This window comes from Ptychodera flava, assembly GCF_041260155.1.
Source record: "Ptychodera flava strain L36383 chromosome 23 unlocalized genomic scaffold, AS_Pfla_20210202 Scaffold_24__1_contigs__length_23054250_pilon, whole genome shotgun sequence".
Lineage (NCBI taxonomy): Eukaryota > Metazoa > Hemichordata > Enteropneusta > Ptychoderidae > Ptychodera > Ptychodera flava.
The window spans coordinates 10,586,335-10,597,146 of NW_027248278.1; the positions used below are offsets into that span (position 1 = coordinate 10,586,335).

Below are 10,812 nucleotides of genomic sequence, written 5' to 3' on the forward strand. Positions count from 1 at the left end.
GAACTACATCCAGCGCTGTCTATTTAAAGGCGGAGCCTCCCTGAAAAAAAAGACGCGAAGCTATGGCGGCGTTTACTGTGTAAGTGGACACCAAATAGGCAACACGTGGGCACACGTTCCAGAAAATGACTCTTTTTAGTTCTCTCCGGCCGCAAAAACGCAGACAGACTGCCAAGCGGTCAGCGCGAAGCTGCTAAAGATCGAACTCTGTGGTTATATTCAAATTCTAACGCGACTCGAAGACAATTTTCTAGGACATTCGAGCGTTGGTGGTGGGGAATCAGTGACCGTTGGCGATTTGAACCGCCCGTGAATCAAACACTTGTATTAACTCTGTTTGCAGGATTAGCAAAGGGTGACAAAGTTGAGATCAGTTTGTTTAATTCATTCTAATAAATGTTATAGAAATCAAACATTGTACTGGCCAAGTGTTTGACTGGGAGGAGTACTTCACTAATGCGAGGACCTGGGATTGAAAATTGGGGCTTTAATGTTATCATTTTTTCTTTGCACAGGTCGACTGGCCTACATGTTTCTACAGGTTGCTTTGCTCTGTTTTGTTCAATTGTTATGATTCGCTTGAGTGCATCTAAATGGGGGTCCCTATGGCTATGCAGGTAGGTTTTTGGATGAGAAGTAATCGGAGTCAGAAAATTGGCATGTAAAAGACAGAAAAAGAACCCATTAGAAAACCCACCAGCATCGCGATAGCTATGGACTCGGACCCACAGCTATGTGCACTCATGTGAGTCACAACACGTGTGACATAACATAACGAAATCTCATTTTGAGAAAATAATATATCGATTACCGGTTATTGAAATCTAAACTTTATGCATAATCAATACATTCTAAGCTTAAGCAAGACACTTTACTCCCCATTGCTCTCATCCTGTCATTGGGCAATGCCTGTTGCATGTCTATGTATCTGTTTGGCACTTTTAAACATTCAATCATTGTGTGTTTTGGTTATTCGTGCCATAATTAAAATTTGAAACAGAAAAGAATTTCGAACCCGATTGAAAACTAGCCGTATTTTGAACAGATAAGCGAAATTTCAAATAGTAGAGCGAAGAACGTCTAGTAGACAAATTTTAAACAGCAGAGCGAAATTTCAAATAGTAGAGAGAAATTCCAATAGAGAGTAGACAGAAATTTCAAACAGTAGAAAAGTTTTAAACAGTAGACTCTGAGATAAAATTTCAAACAGCAATGCGAAAGTTTAAATAGTAGAGAGAAATTGCAGTAGAGACAGATTTTAAACGGTAGAGAGGAATTTTAAACAGAAGAGAGAAATTTCAAAAAGTAGAGAGAAATTTCGAACAGAAGAGCGAAAGATGTAACAGTAGAGAGAGTTTAAACATTGGAGAGAAATTTCAAACAGAAGAGAAATGTCAAACAGTAGAGCGAAATGTTATGCAGAGAATTGTCGCTTTCTTTCACTGTATTTTACATCCTAGGCAGCATTGTTGGTTCTCCTAGGTAACTTAACTGGCAACAAATTGAATAACGGAACAGAATAAAAACGCATCAGCCACATATTAAACGCACAAGCTGTCGTTTTATTGCTGTCTTATTAATGTATAAAAGCTTGTTGGGGTGTAGTCATTGCGTGTCTATTCAGTGCGCCATCTGTTCATGTTATTAGTTTACCGAAATTCATGACGGTTCGCTCAAAATTGGCGATTGCTACTGAAAAGACAGCATTGTATTACAGTGATAAAAAGAGGATGTTGCTCGGTCGTGGTCAACAACGTTTTTGTCTCTGGTTCATGTTCTTCACTTTCATCTTTGCGGCCTTCTTGTATACAAAGAGGCCAGCCTGGATTCAAGAAAGTCAGAAATATCAAAGCGAAACAGGAAAACAGGTAACTAAATAATAATATAGCACAAAACTTTAGAGATTAATGGATGAGCCAGAGCGTTTTGTACTCTCGGTTCCGCGTATAGTTATTTTCTTATAGAGATATGGCAAAATTCGCTCCGATACTCGTTGCCAAGCTTTTCAGATTCTTCCAAACCCGAAGCAGAGAATTCCTTACATTTGGTAGTTTTTTCTTTATCGTTGAATTGAGGATCGCGACGTACAGCAGGGAAATGTAGGTATCTCATCTTGTATTTGTGCTTCAACCAAATACGATATCGATAGAACAAAATGTCATGTATTTTGAAAGAGTAGTTCAAGTGTTACTATCATATCATGTCATTCCTATCAGATAGTCCTTCAAACATAGCTCTTACTAAAGTGCCAAGAGTCCGGCTTTGTCCTGCATTGTAGTACTTAGTCAAGTCGTATATGTATATTAACGTTTACATCAATGTCCCATTGCTAGAAATTCTTCATATCATGAAACGCAGCCATTTGTAGTTTCAAAATGTTTGCCTTCTTTTGTGATTAGGGAAAAACGAACGTCGGTTGTCTGTTTAAAAAAATGATAATTCTGGAAGTAGTACAGATTATGATCTAGCTGTATTTATTGAATTCTCAGAGGTTTGTTTTGATTTGAAATGCCAGATCAGTTTTCATTCCGTTGAATGTCATCAGAAATATTCCCCTTTATGTTTTACACATTATTGCATCATTGCGGGCAATTCGTTTGGCTGTACAGTTTATTGGGTAAATGATACAATTTCACATATTTTACTCATACCAGCCTACATGTGACATAAGCATGACTTGATTTGTTTTTACCCTTTTCCCCAGCAGCCAATGAGAGCGAGAGTGAACGATGATCGAGGAAACGATGATGTTCCTCCCACCAAACATTACCCTACGAAATCCCGGAAGATTTTTTCACCGATACGCCAATGGATACCGCACTAGACCTACAACCAAACCCTGATGTGCAATTAAAAGTATCAACAACCAGGTCCTCCTCTGATGGTTTCAATGGTCGAGACAGAGCGCCAACTCGCTACTTATTGCCGATGAGGGACGTTCTTGGCGGTGGCGCGAATTCCCAGTACCAGAGATTCAAAGTAGCTGCCAGATTCGCTGTCCTGACAAATAGAACTCTGGTCATGACGCCATTCTTCCTAAATGGGGGACATGTTATCGGATTCTCAAAAGAACGTTTGAGATCATTCGAGAGCACTTTTGACGTGAAAAAAGTGGAAGAGTTACTGCCATTAGCAACTATTGACCAATTTGTACACGATTGTAACGATAAAGTGCCAAGGGTAGTTTTGTGGCACGTGAATGAGCTACATTACGAAAGCACCAGAATAGATTTTTTTCAAGATTTACTGGGGATCAAATTTCAAAAGTTAGAGGATGTGCAGTGTCTACAACACGATGTCAGCTTCGAAGAAGCTAGTTCTGAAACTAAGGACGAAGCTTGTTTGGCATTCTGTATAGACGGTCCCTTTATTCTGCAGAAAAGCCGTGTCAAGGATGACATAGCGAGGACTGTAGACAAATATCTGATACCTGCGAAAGAAATAAGAGTGGCCGTTGACCATTTGTCTGATATGATTTGTCACGGAGAAAGTTACGTCGTGTTCCATTGGCGGAACAGATCTGCAGAAATGCCGTAAGTTGTCCACAGTTCTACCAGTTTGATGTTGCCTGTACGTTGTTGATGTATCGAATAATTAATGTTTGATGTTCCGCTAACATGGTATTACGGTCATGCGGTTATATCGTAATCATTGTTTCTGCAGAAACAACGTTAAAACTCTCAGGATTTTGTTTTTTCGTATCAAGTATTGCCACTTATCGGATGGCGTTGTACAAAATTGCTGATCCTATCCTATCCTTTCCTACACTAGCCTAGCCTAGCCTAGCCTGGCCTATCCTATCCTACCCACCCTACCCTTACCTGCTGTCCTGTCCTATCCTATCCTACCCTTCCCTACCCTACCCTACCCTACCCTACCCTTCCCTACCCTACCCTACCCTATCCTACCCTGCCCTGTCCTGTCCTGTCCTCCTATCCTATCCTTTCCTCCCTACCCCACCCTTCCCTATCCTATCCTATCCTATCCTATCCTATCCTATCCTACCCTACCCTGTCCTATCCTATCCTATCCTACCTACCCTGTCCTATCCTATCCTATCCTACCCTATCCTATCCTACCCTCTACCCTACCCTATCCTATCCTATCCTATCCTACCCTACCCTATCCTATCCTGTCCTATCATATCCTACTCTACCCTACCCTATCCTATCCTATCCTATCCTATCCTATCCTACCCTACCCTACCCTGTCCTATCCTATCCTACCCTACCCTACCCAGTCCTATACTACCCTACCCTATCCTACCCTACCCTACCCTACCCTACCCTTCCCTATCCTGTCCTATCCTATCCTACCCTACCCTACCCTATCCTATCCTATCCTATCCTACCCTACCCTGTCCTGTCCTGTCCTGTCCTGTCCTACTACTACCTACCCTACCTGTCCTGTCCTGCCTACCTACCCTACCCTACCCTACCCTACCCTACCTTACCTACCTACCTACCTACCCTACCCTACCCTACCTACCTCCTACCCTACCCTATCCTATCCTACCCTGCCCTGTCCTGTCCTAGCCTGTCCTACCCTACCCTATCCTATCCTACCCTACCCTGTCCCATCCTATCCTATCCTACCCTACCCTACCCTACCCTGTCCTGTCCTACCTACCTACCCTACCTTCCCTACCCTACCCTACCCTACCCTACCCTACCCTATCCTATCCTACCTACCCTACCTGTCCCTGTCCTGTCCTACCCTACCCTACCCTTCCCTACCCTACCCTACCCTACCCTATCCTATCCTACCTTACCCTGTCCTGTCCTGTCCTTCCTACCACCTATCCTATCCTATCCTACCTACCTACCTACCTACCTCCTACCTACCCCTGTCCTATCCTATCCTATCCTACCTACCTACCTACCCTACCTACCTACCTATCCTATCCTATCCTATCTTACCTACCCTATCCTATCCTGTCCTATCTATCCTACCCTACCCTACCCTACCCTACCCTACCCTACCCTACCCTACCCTATCCTGTCCCTACCCTATCCTACCCTACCCTATCCTGTCCTATCCTATCCTACCCTACCACCTATCCTACCTATCCTACCCTACCCCTACCTACCCATCCTATCCCTATCCTACCCTACCCTATCCTATCCTATCCTATCCTACCCTACCCTGTCCTGTCCTGTCCTGTCCTATCCTACGCTACCCTACCTGTCCTGTCCTCCCTACCCTACCCTACTCCTATCCTACCCTATCCTACCCTATCCTGTCCTGTCCTATCCTATCCTATCTTGTCCTGTCCTGTCCTACCCTACCCTACCCTACCCTACCCTACCCTGTCCTGTCCTACCCTATCCTACCCTACCCTACCCTGTCCTGTCCTGTCCTGTCCTCCCTACCCTACCCTACCTACCTATCCTATCCTGTCCTGTCCTGTCCTGTCCTGTCCTACCCTGCCCTACCCTACCCTACCCTACCCTACCCTGTCCTGTCCTGTCCTGTCCTGTCCTACCCTGTCCTGCCCTGTCCTATCCTATCCTGTCCTGTCCTGTCCTGTCCTATCCTATTCTATCCTGTCCTATCAATGTATCTATCCTGGTAAACGTATCTCGCGGACTTAACACCAGACAACACAATGACCACTATGAACCAGTTAACGATGCAGCCTCATTATTAAAGAAAGCCGTACTGTATTTTGTCGGCATTGTCAAACAATCCACATTAACATAAATGTTCATAAACTTGTAAGGTTCTGTTATTACTGAATATCTCTTGTGTCACACTAATTAATTCAATTAGCCCGTGGCAGACATTACACTAAAATCAGACCTAAATCTATCAATCTCGAATTTGAAATCACTTTGTTCCGTGTCGAGCTGAGAAATTACTAAAACTTCACGAAAGGCTGAACTGTCAGGGAGGGAATTGTGACGGATAGTGGATTTTGGCACTGACTTTGTTAATAGTTATTGCATTATTTGTGCAGATCGTGAGTTTAAATGCCCTTTGCGTATTGCTTTGAAGCAAAAACAAACCATAGAACGTGCAAACGTATTTTACATTTTGTCATTAGCCTTTATTAAAAATATTCCTTCTGTTTTCTAGTCCCGCAACCCAAACGTAGACATTTTTGGGTAATTTCATAGCAAAAAGTGTAATACAATATCTCCTACAAATTTTCGTGTATAAATTTTGTTAAATGTATTTTAAATATCCACATGCTTGCAGAAGGTCACATTTGAGTGTAGATTATCGAGGTGAGAAAAGAATTTTGAATGGGCGTGGAGGGGCTCGTATATCACATGAAAACTATCACGGAAATATAGCATTCGTAAGTTCGAATTTTCCTGTTTTATGTTTTGAACCGTTCACCCGCTTACTGTTCAAAGTTATGCTTGGACGCAAAACAAACAGTGTAATATACGCCGACTTTACCTTCAACAGTTCAATAAAATGTTTCCATTTTACAGGTGCTTCTTCGGGAGGGACAAGGGAATTCCATGCGCAGATCTCCTGAAAGAGATCAGAAAAGTAGTGAACAAGCATGTGACGCCATTGCTGACCTCATGAAGCGGGAAAACATCAAGTGTATATACGTAGCGTGCCCTCTATGGTCACTGGTATGTACAACAGTTACAGACATAGGTGTCAGTCACTCACTGCAAAACAGGGAATTTCACAGCATTTAGCATTCTGCAAAGGAAGTCGTGTTTTTTAATATTACCAGGAGAAGTGTAAATATGTAAAGCCAGACAGCGCAATTGAAGTTATCAATCGTACCTTTCTATGAAATTTATGCTCTAACTTTACAATGAAGAGCGAAGTATTCTAAACAAACAAATTCATTTCTGGAATGCATAACATTCGTTACCAAACGTGTTGACATACTTTTTATTTCTCCATGAATTAAGCATACCTTTCGGCAAATGACGAAACTCAGAGTAAATGTACTTAATCTTAAAACCTTTCAATTATCTTTCAGGAAATAATAGACATTTTGTCTAAGAGGATACCAAGGAAAGACATTTTTATCTCAGGCGATCTAGACGTCCCTGATAAATTTAAGCGATATTTTGAAGATTATTATATGTTATCGCTCGTTGACCAGGAAATAGCAGCTAGTAAGTTTGTTTGTATAACGTTCAAATTGTTACACTCCTTTTCACAATCGCACTTAACTATTAGATTGTATTGAAGGAAGTAAAATTGACTGTTCTCTTGTAAACATTTGCCTTCTCACGAAAAAGTCAAAATTTTGAAGTATCATCACGCACTTCTTGGGTGTGACGACACTTGCCGTGACGGAATTTCTTATCACCTCAATTAAAATGACCTCGATCTTGATTTTCTGTGATAAGGGTACTACCTCGAACCTCGAGCTTGGCTGATGGAAGCTCCGGTTTGGCGAGTAAATTATAGTTTTTCCACAATTACAAGGAATATCATTGAAACCAAGAGAAAAAAGCTAACAATTGTGTTTTGACGGTTAAGTTTCTCTCGATAATTGTCTACAACTTGAAGGTAATGTGTACACAACTTAATGCTCTTGCTTTCGATAGAGTTCAAAGAGCGCCATCTCGAAAATAAAACTGCTCAATATGTTATTTTCCAGGGGCCGCAATTTTTATATCACAGGGATCATCAAACTGGTCGGACTTCGTGAAAGAACTGAGAGATACAAGCGGAAGAGTAACTTATAACATCCGGGAACTAGCCGGTATTCCTGCAGATGTGAATAAAGCTATAATTTGAAAGAAGAGTCTGTGTCATATACGCTGGTTGTTGTGAGGTATATGTGGAGTCGCACATTTTAGCTGTGTCTTTGACTGTACTCAACTGTCCTTCACCGCTTTTGCTGCAACAACGTGAACGGATTAGAAAATAAATGACCAGACATGTGAAAGATAGAACTATCAGTTCAATCAACTTTAATTTAAATTCATTCAATCATTTGATTAGATGGCATGTGACCTCAAGGCTCAAATCCCTAAATTACTGTCTTAGGGTATCGATTATGCCCCCTTTAACATGAATTCATAGTTTTGATGACAGTGACTTTTTATTATTTCATAGTGGCAGTAGGAGGCAACACAAACAGTACAATGTGAATATGTGTGAAGGACCCCATAGCTGGCATCTTATTACATGTAAGTGCAGTCGAAAATTGTGTATACGTAACATTCTAATTCTGAATGCTCTCATTATCTGTATTTTACGGTTTGTTAAATATCTCACAACAACAAAATGCTTATTTTTTGTATTAGTTTAACGGATCGTCCTCGTCTGTTTTGGTACGTTGAAGTGTTAGCGAAAGTTAAGGCGGAGGGGCAATGAAATATTTTCAGTTGCTTTATGTAACTCGTAACTTTGAAAAAACATGTATAATATAATGGCTAATTGCTCAACACATAATGCAGCTTTGTCATCGAAACGGTTTATTTCTTGTTCCTCATCACTGTATGTAGACTCTTTGAATGGAAAGGAATACCTTAAAGAAAGAATACTTACTTTTGCAGTGAGGGTAAAATGCGCCTCGGGGACAGATATTCGGACTCTCAAACTTTTACAATTTTTTTTCTGTTCTACCACATGTGGGGGTTCATTTTAAAGCTCTTCGTGTAAAAAAACCTTTTGCCGTTTTAGTTTTTTGAAAATCGAAAATTTTTATGTTTCCCATCAAGAAATAAGGTGGGGATGGTTAAAATATTCCATGAGGAAAGTTTGAGCAAAAGTTTAAGTCTTACACTTTCGAGCGCATACTACCTCCACGTATGTTTAACAAATGTAGATTTCAAATCGATGATCAATAGCTCTATAGCTTATCTAACGTGATGGCTTTCAATCTGCACTGAATTCTACGAGATTATTAAAGCTTGTCCTACGGAGATAGACAATACCCTATTTCACACCAACAAAGGCTGTTGATGAACCTAAAAGAAAACAAGATTTTTAATTCAATTCGATTCTAATGTCACTTGAGATTAAATCAGCACGAGAGTTGCCTTTATTTTGCGAAGCTTTTGAACTTGTACAAATAAAAGCTACAGTACACTTTACACATGTAGGACAAATGCTAAATTGTCAAAATACCTCGCTTGATTCTAGTTTATGATGAGTGTAGTCCTTAGTATCACTTTAAATCTATCTATCTATCTATCTATCTATCTATCTCTCTGCCTGTCTATCTGCATATTAATTACATATTTCAAATAAAAAACTTGAAAAAGAGAGTTGTACCACTTACGTTTTTTCTGTCAGTTATTCTTTTTCGCCAATGAAAATTTTAAGTAGATATTGTAGTAAATATTTAGACTAACATCTCTGCGTTTGGTGAATTATTTCCCAGATTGTGAGAGTACGGTAAAAGAACCTACATTTTTTCATTTAAATGGAACGTTTATCACGATGTTATTTTGATGGTGTAGTACGTGCGTCATCGTGATGACGTCTTTGAGAGACACAAGTGTAGTCCATCGAAAAATGTTCATCAAATGCAGGCTATAGGATCGTATAATAGACAAACGCTTTGATAACCAGAGTACATTAGTATGAAGTGGGATTCATTTTTCGACTTTGCAAACCCTGTGCATATAAAGCTTTATCTACTTTCTCCAACACTGCAAGATGACTTGCCGAAGTTTCAATTAAAAAACCCGCACTCTTGGTTGAGAGAATGCGACATATAAACATCGTTAAACGTCGTTTACAACTGACAATAAAGTTTGCAGTACTCGGAAATAAAAACTGAAAATAACGAATTGTCCTTGAAATGTAAAAACAATTGAACTTTCTATCGTTACTGCATTGGCAGCGTTCGTAAATCAATTAAAGGGAGGTAGGGTCATTGAAACTTCACTCATGGGTCGTATACGAACAATACAAACATCATACGCAAGATACGTTGGCGATTGGTGAAAGATAAAACATGTTTGTCGTAATGTACATCTTAAAATTCAAATGTTGCAGGTATGTTCACATGATGCGCCTAAATATCGTGAATGAAACACTTTGCACAGGCGCCGTTGCGTCGACCTCTCTCCCTAGAAAACATAATTAGTCGATACTTTATGAGAATCAAACCCATGGAAGAATCATGTCGACCAACGAAAGCAAGGAATAAAATATAATTTCACAACAAGAAAACAAAGTGATTGGGTCTGTTCGAGAAATTTATTACCTAAAATTCATTACAACTCTTCTCCAAACAAACGCCAAGGAAATCGTTCAGTGTCTATTCTGAAGATTTGCTGTAACTATTTGTAAAAATGTAATAGCTTGATGTGCCTCTGAATATGTTAACGAGCAGCTATAATGTTTTAATTTGTCGGAGATTGTATAATTATGGCATTGGAAAAGTAACATTTTTTCTGAGAATTTTAACAACAAGTGGTGTCAAATTTAGCGTTAGTTTGGATTAAGCAGCCAGTATGCCCTGATTTCGAAGCCCCTCTGAGGTAGGGAAGTTATGACTGACGCTATTGATAATCAATTACACATCGGCATATGTCTGTCGCAAATCCAGTGTGTATTGACCCGTCGGACTATAACTTTATACATTTGACTGGCTCTTTTCTGACCCTTGACCCAGCACTTTATCAAAGTTTAGCCCGAGGTAGATGTCACATGAGCGCTTTGTTGAGATGGCGAAATTCAAGTGTATAACTTGTATGATTGAGGGCGTTTTAGGCCATTACAAATTACGAATACATTTCATCTTACATCCTGCTGTTATCGTGTGTCGTTGAGGCCTGGAATTGGTAGGAGTAATTATGATTATAATTATGTAGCTATGAGTGGCATAAATTGATGAATCATTTTAGTAATGTCCATGGTAACTTC

The 10,812-nt window shown here is 40.2% G+C and overlaps 1 long non-coding RNA gene across 1 annotated transcript; it reads left to right on the top strand.

The window, feature by feature from the left end:
• The first annotated feature begins 2,932 nt into the window (after nucleotides 1–2,932).
• On the top strand, nucleotides 2,933–8,887 carry LOC139124930 (uncharacterized). The gene is made up of 4 exons (XR_011550096.1): nucleotides 2,933–3,533; nucleotides 6,444–6,593; nucleotides 6,956–7,094; nucleotides 7,586–8,887. It is a non-coding gene; the product is annotated as an uncharacterized lncRNA (long non-coding RNA).
• Nucleotides 8,888–10,812: the final 1,925 nt, after the last annotated feature.